Source organism: Podarcis vaucheri (assembly GCF_965113315.1).
Source record: "Podarcis vaucheri genome assembly, chromosome: 1".
In the NCBI taxonomy this organism is placed as follows: domain Eukaryota; kingdom Metazoa; phylum Chordata; class Lepidosauria; order Squamata; family Lacertidae; genus Podarcis; species Podarcis vaucheri.
In genome coordinates this window covers 73,918,040-73,930,218 of record NC_138759.1, presented here as the reverse complement: position 1 = coordinate 73,930,218, position 12,179 = coordinate 73,918,040, and the positions used below count along the sequence as shown (strand labels likewise).

At 40.6% G+C, this 12,179-nt stretch overlaps 1 protein-coding gene across 2 annotated transcripts in view; it reads left to right on the top strand.

The window, feature by feature from the left end:
• The first annotated feature begins 3,787 nt into the window (after positions 1 to 3,787).
• Positions 3,788 to 12,179, top strand: part of SOX6 (SRY-box transcription factor 6) — a 460,580-nt gene continuing 452,188 nt past the window's right edge. The window contains exons 1-2 of one of the 2 annotated variants that reach the window (XM_082193371.1): positions 3,788 to 3,827; positions 6,782 to 6,832. The gene's annotated coding sequence lies outside the window, so the exon portion shown is untranslated. Of the gene's footprint in view, positions 3,828 to 6,781; positions 6,833 to 12,179 lie in introns of those variants that run through there. The other variant, XM_082193374.1, reaches the window with a different exon arrangement.

Here is a 12,179-nt window from a genome sequence, read left to right as displayed (position 1 = left end):
TCTCCAGGAATGTTGAAACATCAGCACATGTCGATCTTTGGTATCCGAGGCACACGTGTTTCTTGGCAATAATAAGGCTTCCTGCTGAATATCTTGGCATGGACCACAAGGTGGCTTTCCACACCATGGGAACACATCTGATTTCTGCCATCATTGCCCTTAGACAAGAAACAGAAAAGGAACTGTATTTTGCAGATTAGACTTTTTAAAATAATAGATGAAGAGCTGTTAAAATGCCATCACAACTTTCATGGACTATGACTCTTTTATTAGTTAATGCCTGGTTTATTCTGATCAGAGAGCACTAGAAAGTGTGGCTTGGCATCCAGCAACAGCAAATGTCACAGTTTAAAATCTTTGTTCCAGTTTTTTCTCCTGATTTAATTTAATTTTGTTTTATTCTTCTCTTCAAGAAATGATAGTGTGCTTTTTTGTCTTCCCATATGAGTGTGTGTGTGTGTGTGTGTGTGTATGCGCGTGCACACACACATGATACAAAAACAACTTCAGGGCACTGCTCTATTTTTGCTGAAGGCAATTCTGCATGGTTTATTTCCATTTATTTACTTTTTTTCCTCAGGAATTACAGTAAAGGTTTTCTATTTCATCCATTACAGCACAGTGTTTTTAACATTTGAATAGCTGCATCAATATGAATCCTTTATAAGAACCTTAAAAAACAAACTTTGCCAAGTCCCAGAATACAGAAGCTAATTCACAACCCCAGTCCTCAGCTGCCTCATGAATAAGGGAGACTGTGTGGCTGACACTTTGAAGCTGTAGCTGTTAAACCATACAGAATATTTACCTCAATAAATCATTATAAGAAACTAAGGTACAATTATACCCACAGAGAAATAAAATTCAAAACACTGATTTATGTGGTTCAGTTGCCTGTTCTCTTTTCCATCAAGTTTTGAATTTTATGCATGTTTGTCATCTTTGGCTGTTTCCATGTGTCTTTTAACTAATGGGTCCTGCCTTTTTTAACGTTGCTCATTAGGGTTGTTACTTTACTTTGACATCTAGGCATGATTTGCACAGCGTACAAAGTTTTGCATCTAAAATTAACTGTACCTTAATGTATAGACCCAAAAACTAAATGGAAAAAATGGGAGAAAATGAGCTTAATTTATTTCAAGTTAAATGTGGTGCTGCTCAACTTAATTTAATTTAATTTAATTTAATCAAAGAAACTACATTGTATTTACGTGCTGCTTTGATGTTATTTTGGAAAATGAGACAGTCCAACATTCTTATTAATTAATTCACAGTATTTTTACCCTACCCTTCAATACCTAGAGCAGCTTACATAAAAATAAAAATGTTATACATACAAAACATCTAAAACAGCAGACATAAAACTACAGCACAACATAAAACAATTTCTAATCCAATAAACTAACAACAGTTTAAAATATTTTGAAAGATTCAGCAGATTTACAAGTGAAAAGATATAATAGCTTGGGAAAACTGGAAGGTCTTCACTTAGTACCACAGAATAAAGTGGGTGCCAAAGAAGACTCCCAGGTGGAAGCACTGTTGCCACTCTCTTCCTGGAGGCCGCTTGCCTTACTTCTGATGTAAGGGCTATCTGGAAAAGAGGGCCAAACTAGGTGAGCACTTAACAGGTAGCAGGCAGCTACACATCTTGCTTTTCTAAACACACCAACAGTGCGAGAGCCCAGTTCTCACTGGGAAAGCAGAACACAGGGATGGAGAGGATTATCTTTTTGGTTCTCCACTAAGATCAAATTGGAGATTACCTGTGGGGCTTTGAACCTTGTGGTGGGAGGCATGGAGGGAGACTCCACTGGTGCCAACGGGAGACCTTTTCCTAGCCATGGCAAGGGGCAATCTCCATTCCAGTCTAAACGGGAGAGTAAAGAAACAAACCTCCCCTTCCTAGGTGCTGCTTTCACAAAAAGAATAAGGTTTGTTATCTACTGAAGTTCTCACCCTGGGCCAGCAGGGGGGATACTTAGATAGTTTTCACTCAGGTCCGCATATGCAAATAAGGAATTGAAAGTGACGTTCAGTGATTGGATAGTTACAGAAAGTTGTTACTGTTGCTTTGTGGTTGAGCTCTATATAAGCAGGTTGGCTGAACCCATCAGATCAGTTCTGTTCTGGCCTGTGAATAAACAAGAGCTGTCTGAAGAATTGCTGTGTTGTCTGATATGTTCACCCACAACTTAACAAGGTTCCCGTCCTATGTAATTAGCTAAGGAAAAACAAGATGTGTTTTAAATAGACGTCAAGTTTATGAATTATTACTACTACAGTTTGTATATATCAGGGGTAGGCAACCTAAGGCCCGGGGGCCGAATGCGACCCAGTCGCCTTCTCAATCCAGCCCGCGGACAGTCCGAGAATGAGCTTGTTTTTACATGAGTAGAATGTGCGCTTTTATTTAAAATGTATCTCTGGGTTATTTGTGGTGCATAGGAATTCATTCATTTTTTCCCTTCAAAATATAGTCCAGCCCACCACATGGTCTGAGGGACGGTGGACCGGCCCACAGCTGAAAAAGGTTGCTGACCCCTGATATATATAATACATGCTGAAACAGATAACTATAGCTTTTGGACTGTCCATTGAACAAAACATTAACTGCAAGACAGTTAACAGAGACCAGGAGGCAGGATCGCAGCAGACATTTTTTAAAAACAACAATTCCATTAATTCTCTGTTCACTTCCAAGCTAATTCAAAATGCACATACTATCTTTTAATAATTCATAAACATGTTCCATTTGTGTTTAAAGTATACAATATCCCAATACCTAAAATGGCATTGCTTCTTTTCCAATTCTCAGTAGTTAAAGGACAATTGCTCATCTGCTCCTCTGTTCAGAGAACAGGTTAGTGACATTCCTGTTTCTAAACTGGAAATCTCAGATAAAGGAGAAGATAAATGGACATGGACACTGGGGACAAACATCAAGATGGGGGGGAAGCATGAAAAAGATGAGCTTTCAGTCTTAGTAAGTTTTCTTTCTTCCCTTGAATTATCTGCAGTATTCCATTTTTTTCTTAGAGAAGACAAATCTGTAATACAGTAATTGTTCATTCCTAAGGACACTTCCAGACTGCCTCATTGGTCACACAAAACTTGGTTGTGACCCCACACTTCTGTCGCTTTTCTAACCACAAAAAGTCTGATGAGAAAAGTGATAGAAAATTCCACTGGATAGCAGTGTGGGATAGCAACCACTAGCTGGCAATGTCATATAACCTCTGCAGGAACATATCTGAATGAATGCTCAATAAATAGGAGATGTTGTATAACTTCTGTGCAAGTTTTGTGCAAAGATCAGCATGAGTGTTCCATAAATAGCTAGCCTGGAATCTCCTCGGGTTACTTCCAGGGTAGGCAACTGCAATGAGTTGCCTTTGAAAAATAGTTTGAAAACTGCAGTTAGTATAAAATACAGCCTGGTGATCAATTAAGATCACCAATGAGGCTCACCTTTACCGTGAAGTGATCCAACATATGAGTATGTGCAAAAGACATGGCCTTTTCAGTGGTGCAGCTAAAGTTATCAGAAACCCTTCCTGTAGCGATCCGCTAGGATCCTTTATTGTTGGTGTGAGGCATGTTTAAAAAACCTTTCTGTTTTAACAGTTATTAAGTAATTTTTAATCTTCTATTTTTAAAGGTTTTACACCAGCTATTTTCGAATCTTTCAAATTGTTTTAGATTCTTATTCTTTGTTATGTTGTTTTGATTGCTTCATTGTAATGTTACTTCCTTTTTTAATGGCACAATCCTCTGGTCCCTTTAGGTCCATTGAATTTTGAGGATCTCCTGCTCTGCTGATGAAGGTGGGTGTTCATCCTCAGAGAGGGATGTATGGTCTTCCAAACCCTCTCTGAGCCATTTTGGAAAGCCATTTTGGTATGGTGTCAGGTAACAGAAATGTGTGTGCTATCTGGCCAGATGTGCACACCCTAAATTAACTTGTTGCCCTCAAATGTGCTGTCTCATCACCAATGCTGAAGTAAAACTTAACTACCCATCCAGTTGCTTTGAATACTTGGAAGAGAGGTTACCTACCTCAGGCAGCAAAATTTATTCAGCCAGCCAGCCATCCCATTCCATTACACCAGCAGCTCTGCCAGCACAGATTCACTCTCCCTTGCCCGTTTTGGATTGCTTTGTTCTTAAATATTTATTTTAATATTGGGTTTATATTTAATTTTTTAAATTTATATTGACCTATAAGGTGTGGTTTTCAAAGTCTTGTCTCATAGTGTCCTGGACATTCCCTGGGTGCCCAGTGGAAAGTGGGATAATGCCTTTACCACCATCTTCCATCTCTGCTCCAGTGGTAGAAGGTATAGGGTGTTCTCATTTTGCCAAGTAAGCAAAAACAGTGTGAGTTAAATGCACACTGCTTTACATTTTTTGGTCAGGCAAACCCAGTTACCGTATAATGGTGGTACAATTGGCTCAGTAGCTCCTATTTCTGTCGGCTTCTGCACCCTGACATTTGGCCAGTTTAGCCAGCCTCTAGCACCGGCATGGATAACCCATATTTTCTTGCAATGTAAGTACAAGTTTCTTTGCAACTTGGGTGCAAAGAACATCTATGCAAGAACATCTTTTATTGTGAATTCACATACCTGCAATGGCCTTCTACAGCAACATGTGTCCTTTGTGCAGCACACATATTTTAAACATATAAAAAATGCAATACATAGTTCAGCCTAATTGGGATGGGAGCAGTGAGGAACGTTGCATCCTCAGACAGATAGGAAGAAGATAAGGGAAGAGGAGCATGTCTAGAAACTGAGAGTGCTTCCAGTCTCCACTATTTTCAGGAAGGTTTCAATCACATACCTGTGAGTTCAGGTTTCACATTTATAATTGATTAGGAGGTCTTGTGCATCAAACCCACTTCCCCAAAAGATCAGACATTTTGTGATAAGAAACAATTATGGAGAAATGTGCTGGAAGTGTGTGATAACACTTGCTTCAATGCAGTGTCATCCAATATTCCTGTAAACAATCAGAAATAATGCCAATTAAATAGCCAATGTCATTTAATTCCCCTACATCTACATAGAATGTAGATGTAGATTATATTTCACATATAAATATGGTACTGTGGTCTAAACCACTGAGCCTCTTGGGCTTGCAGATCAGAAGTTCAGCGTTTTGAATCCGTGCAACAGGGTGAGCTCCCATTGCTCTGTCCCAGCTTCTGCCAACCTAGCAGAAAAGCACACCAGTGCAAGTAGATAAATAGGTAAATGGCAGGAAGGTAAACACTGTTTCTGTGCACTCTGGCATTTGTCATGGTGTTCCGTTGCGCCAGAAGCGGTTTAGTCATGCTGGCCACATGACCTGGAAAGCTATTTATGGACAAACGCCAGCTCCCTCAGCCTGAAACGAGATGAGTGCCACACCCCATAGTTGCCTTTGACTGGACTTAACCGTCCAGGGGTCCTTTACCTTTACCTTTATTTCTCATTTGCTACTGCTGATGCCTTTTTTCTGGTATATATGGGAATGTGGTATTATCTTCTGATTCTTGTTTTTACTGTAGTCATCTTGACAAACTAAGCCCATTACATAAAGTTCTGTTTTCACCTCCTTTGAGCATACATTCTTTTGTGTCAAATTCTTCCTTTCTGAATTATACAAATTATACAAATTCTATATATTTTAAACACTAGCAAAACAAACGCTTATAGTAGTGTTGCCATATTTCAAACTAAAAATCTGGACAGAAAAACCGGCACTGCCAACATGGGCTGCCATAAGTCCAGATTTTCTTGGACATTTGACTGATTTCCACCCAGGGGTGGGTCTAACACAAGAATAACACAATTGATGGCTTAGGATTGGTGGCTGGCCAAAGTTGGCATCTTGACCTTATGAAGAGTAGAGGCTGTGGAGAGACCATGGAAAATATGCCGTCCTAAATAGTACTAGTTGTAGATAGGTAGCCGTGTTGGTCTGCCATAGTCAAAATAAGAAAAATTCCTTCCAGTAGCACCTTAAAGACCAACTAAGTTAGTTCTTGGTATGAGCTTTCGTGTGCATGCACAAAATCTGAAGAATATCTGAAGAAGTGTGCATGCACACGAAAGCTCATACCAAGAACTAACTTAGTTGGTCTTTAAGGTGCTACTGGAAGGAATTTTTCTTATTTTGTCTAAATAGTACTATTACTTTACATTTTGCCCTTAAATGACACTCCTTGTTAGATGGGGTATGTGCTACAAGAGGCCCACCCAACCTCTGCAGTTAGGCCACCAAGTCTCTGCCTCTTCACCACCACTGTCTCCATTCCTTCATTTTGCTATTCACTCTTGTTGCCAGCACTAGGGTGCCATTTGCTTTCAGTGGCAGTAGCACACACAGAGCAGATTCAGCCACTTGTCCCCAAGGTGGGTTAGTCTGCCTGACCCTTTTACAAGTAACACTGTAAAATCATTTAAGAAATTCCTTCCAGTAGCACCTTAGAGACCAACTAAGTTTGTTATTGGTATGAGCTTTCGTGTGCATGCACACTTCTTTAGAATCGCCTATTGTAAAATCACCTATTTATATTTTATATTTTGACTACAAAGCTGTAACTTTAAAAAGAAAGTTGTTTTCAACTTTCAGAAATACTAAGGGTGACTTTTTATACCAGGTAACTGTAGTCTAGCCACAAGAATGGGTAGCATTCCTAAAGCACTTTTAAGTGTTTACAGTTGTTCAAATATATTGTTGTGTGTTGTCATCCTTACATCTACCTTAAGGTATTATTATTCCCATATTATAGATGAACAGATTGACTCTGAAACGAAGAGGGAATGGCTTGCCTATGACAAAGGTAAGATAAAAAAATTGGCATTTCTTGATTTGTATCTCAGTTTCTTGCACCTTTTCTCTGAAGTAACTCCTACTTTCTTCACTGAGATTTCCTCCCAGGTAGGTGCTCACAGGATTGCAGCCTTAGTCACTATGCTACATTTCAGAGGACAGGTTTATAACCTGTAAATTGATGTTCATGTTATGGTTCCTGAACCCAAGTGCACCACATAGGTGGAACTCCCACTCCGTGTTTCAGACCACATAGGATTATTGCTCTGAAGCTCATATAACTCTTGCTAAATTGCAGCTTTCCACGCTGAAGGGCCCTGGTTATAAATGAAATATCCTTTTGAGGGGAAAAGATTGACTATTTGTCCTATGTGAATAAGGTTGATTTGGTTATCATGATTTTATGATTTTGAATTGTGCCAGTGTGTTGCATTTGAATTGACTTTTCTTTTTTCCCCTTTTTTTGCTGCCCTGGGAACCTTGGATGGAAGGGTAGGATATAAGTAGAACAAGCAAACAAAATAAGTTAATAAAACATTAGTTTCCCCCTATAGTTTCACTTTAAGTGAGTCCAATAGGTTTTGGAATTTTCTGGATCTTGCTTCCTCTCATTGAAATCTGAAATGGTATCCCTGCCTGTTCACTGCATTTTACTCCATCACACATTTTTCTTTCTTCTAGTACTTTAATAGGGAATTTAAGGCTTGCAGAGACTGGCTCCCCCCAAAAAGAACTTTCACGCAGCAATGAAAACATCAGGAAAAAAACATTATTTTTGAGGTTTCCATATAAAACCTAAAATGAAATGGTGCCAGATATTTAACTGCAGTTTGGTAATATTCCAGTGACTACATATAGAACTGTTTACTTTGTCTAGGACTGGTGCTTGAAAATCTAGTTAATTCCTCAAAATGAATTTTAGCAAACAGGGCCATATATTGCTTTGCTAAGAATAGGTGACCTAGGCTTAAGTGAAGTGAAATGTGAATAAGAGCGAAGCCCTACACTCAATACTTGTTTCAAGAAGAAGAGATACCACTGGGGTGCATATCTGCTTGGAAACACACCCTCTGATGTGGAAGCCCTTCTCCCTGATGTGTAAGAAGTGGCTGCTTGATGGTTAGAAAAACGCACTCTACTCCTGCTTAGGGAATTTTTTTTATTTTCCTATATTAGGTGTTCCAGAGCTAAATCCTAGCATTGAAAACACCTGTAGGGGCTCAGGCCTCAGAGGAAACTGATCCCTGCCCCTACTGAGCTCTTGCGACATTTTGAACTGGAAATTAAAAACTGAAAGAGATTACTCGTGTATTAGTTCCCAGCCGCACACTACTCAACACACAATTATTTTGTTTCTGCTGGAATCTTAACTGAAACTCACAATGCAGCCTCAAAGGAGTCCCCTGCTGCTGATGATTACAGAGAATCCCACTTCCTGCCACCTAAGCCCGTGCAACTCCCTCATTTTCACCACCCTGCAGAGATAAATAATGTATATTAATGTGAAAATATCAACAGCAGAATCTCTTAAATAGTGTTTGCAAAAATCAAACCTCTCTTCAAATCAAAATGATGCACATCTATTAATTTTGACCAAGGAAAGAAGAAAAACTCAAAATCTCCATGAAAAGGCTTTTGAAAAGTGTTAGATCCTCTCCTTGGAAAAAAAGTGTAAGTGGGCTATAGATGGGATATATTTCTAAGAAAGAAACAAATAAACAGCCTCAAGGCTAGACCAGAAAAGCCTCTTTAAGGATGAGGCTATAAAGTGAAAATTGGCAAGGCTGGGTCTGTTTTGCTTGCTATGCCCAAGTCATTAAATTGAGTAATGTAGAAAAACAATTATTTGCATCTTAATTATCTGAAACTTCTTTATATTCCAAGGCATATTCCACAGAATCTCTGCCTGCCTGGGTTTTTTTTTAATGCTGCAGCAACAGCAATGGGAAGTGTGCCCAACTGGACCCTGTTGCCAGAGAGAGACAACTTCCCTTGCCTTTGGGGTGGCATGGATTCCTCTTCTGACTCTGCTTGCTCCTTTCCCTCATGCACCACAGTGCAAGAGGATCAGCCCATAAACTGGACAGATCTTGAAATAAATAGCATTGCTACTCCCCCCCCCCTAACGATTCACCTCATAAATTTCCAGCAAGATTTAAAGAAGTGAAATTATACTGTTTTAACTAAGTCATTGTGGTGTAGTGGATTGAATGGAGACTTAGATTGGGATGATGCAGCTTCAAACCTCTGTCTGGCCATAAATTTCACTGGGTGGCCCACTCTCTATATCCCAGACTAGCCCACCTCACAGATAAAATTGGATAATCTTCTGGTTTGGGACTAGGGTATTTGAGGAGCCACCTTTTTCTGTCTATTGATTGCAATCATCTTCTGAGGCCCTGTCCACCAAGGCAGGTGCAGTTAGAGGGGATATAGGACAGGGCCTTTTCAGTGGCAGTGTCCTGATTGTGGAAACTCCTCCCTAAGGACACGAGACTGGCTTCTCCTGTATTGCCTTTCTTAGGCAGATGGCAGGTTTTAGGCAGTTTTCTTCCACCAGGTTTTTACGTCCCCTGTTGCTTCTATTTATATCAAACTAAAACCTTGATTTTGATTCTTCATGTTATGTAGACTCAGGTCAAAGACCCTGATGAAGTTGCACTACAAGTCAGTGGATTTTAAGCAGTGATGTAGTTTCTCACACAAAAATGGGGTATTTAGTACAATTAATCATCTGTTTTCTTGTTTTCTTTTTAATGAACCTCCTGTGGCCACGTCTAACTATATCAAATACCTCTGCTCAAGTCATATAATAGTAATACTATTGTTGCCCTGGTATAGACTTTTTTTTTCCAGAGAAGTGATCCTGCATTCTCTCACTGAACAGGCCCATAATTGTATAAATTAAATAATCCATAACATGAAAGCTTCTGTTTATATCTGGTAGGCTTTATTTTTAATCTTACAATCCATAATCCTGTAGATACGTTTTACCTGCAATGAAGTCAAGGAACTTCTTCTGACTCTATGGCTAGCATACAAGGTTCTAATATTCACTTATCAAAAAAAGCAATAGGATGCCTTGCAGGGAATTGGGGGTGGGGTGGGGGGTTCCCTGGTACTTCTCATTTGGCAAATTCTGCTGTGCACAGCTAGACGGTAGTCCTGCTATTGCAGCTGTGCTGGACTGAGGTCCCTGCACTGGGGCAAGGGAAAACATTATTCCATGGAAGACAGTTGATCCAGTGTTTGGTGACACCACTGCTTTCCAAGGATGTATTTATTTGGACCTTGTTTGTCATAACTTCTCATCAACTTGGTTGCCGAGATACCTGTCAATCACGTTAAGCAGGCACCTTCAAGGTATTGTTTTTGGTGCTGATTTTTAAAAAAATCAGGGTTGGCATAATGTTTTTGTTTGGTTTTTGACTCACATAACATGAATATATCTGTTTATCAGATTGAATGAGAATCAATTGTGATATAGTAGCTAAAGACTGAGGGTGAGTTAAGCCTTTTGTACAATGGGTAGTCCTTAGCAAGTCACTAACTCAGCCCAGCTTACCTCGTAAGTTTGTTGTGAGGATAAAATGGGATTTCCCTCATTCATGTTGTACAGCAGGGGTGCCGACCAAAGAAGGCCAGATTTGATGAAGTGAACATGGGTGAGGGCAGACCAAAGTTGTTCACCTTTTTTTTAGAATTGAAGTTGTTGACCAAGGGCTTACCATGGAGTGACATGGAGTGGTCCATTCAACTACTGGATTCCAGACAGGTTGCCATTTCCCTACATCTTTGTCTTTCCCAACTACAGTGGTGCCCCGCAAGACGAATGCCTCGCAAGACGGAAAACCCACTAGACGAAAGGGTTTTCTGTTTTTGAGCTGCTTCGCAAGACGATTTTCCCTATGGGCTTGCACATGCAGCTGCTGGGTGACCTTGGGCCAGTCACACTTCTCTGAAGTCTCTCAGCCCCACTCACCTCACAGAGTGTTTGTTGTGGGGGAGGAAGGGAAAGGAGAATGTTAGCCGCTTTGAGACTCCTGAAGGGGAGTGAAAGGTGGGATATCAAATCCAAACTCTTCTTCTTCTTCTTTGCAAGACGAAAACGTCTTGCAAGTGTTCCGATTTTTTTTCGCTTTCCCCCCACCTTTTTCTAAGCCGCTAAGCCGCTAATAGCCTTTTAGCCGCTAAGCCTTTAATAGCCGCTAAACCGCTAATAGCCGCTAAACCGCTAATAGCGCTAAGCCGCTAATAGGGTTGCTTCGCAAGACGAAAAAACCGCTAGACGAAGAGACTCGCGGAATGGATTAATTTCGTCTTGCGAGGCACCACTGTAGCAGCTTCAGCCCCCTCTGCAGCTGCCCAAAAGCATCTATGTACGGTATGTTCCTGACTCTGCTTCTGTCTCCTTTGCTCATTCATAGACTTCAAAGGAGCCCAAATTACTCCTTACACTACTGGGCTGCCCATATTTTATTGCGTACAGGAACAATGAGATTGCAAAAGGCAATATCCATTCAGATTGCAAGGTTAAGTTTTTTCTGCTGTTCCCAAAATATGGTTCATAGAATCATAGAGTTGGAAGAGACCACAAGGGCCATCGAGTCCAACCCCCTGCCAAGCAGGAAACACCACCAGAGCATTCCTGACATATGGTTGTCAAGCCTCTGCTTAAAGACCTCCAAAGTAGGAGACTCCACCACACTCCTTGGCAGCAAATTCCACTGTCGAACAGCTCTTACTGTCAGGAAGTTCTTCCTAATGTTTAGGTGGAATCTTCTTTCTTGTAGTTTGGATCCATTGCTCCGTGTCCGCTTCTCTGGAGCAGCAGAAAACAACCTTTCTCCCTCCTCCATGTGACATCCTTTTATATATTTGAACATGGCTATCATATCACTCCTTAACCTCCTCTTCTCCAGGCTAAACATGCCCAGCTCCCTTAGCCGTTCCTCATAAGGCATCGTTTCCAGGCCTTTGACCATTTTGGTTGCCCTCCTCTAGACACGTTCCAGTTTGTCAGTCTCCTCCTTGAACTGTGGTGCCCAGAACTGGACACAGTACTCCAGGTGAGGTCTGACCAGAGCAGAATACAGTGGCACTATTACTTCCCTTGATCTAGATGCTATACTCCTATTGATGCAGCCCAGAATTGCATTGGCTTTTTTAGCTGCCGCGTCACACTGTTGGCTCATGTCAAGTTTGTGGTCAACCAAGACTCCTATATCCTTTTCACATGTACTGCTCTCAAGCCAGGTGTCACCCATCTTGTTTTTGTGCCTCTCATTTTTTTTGCCCAAGTGCAATACTTTACATTTCTCCCTGTTAAAATTCATCTTGTTTGTTTTTGCCCAGTT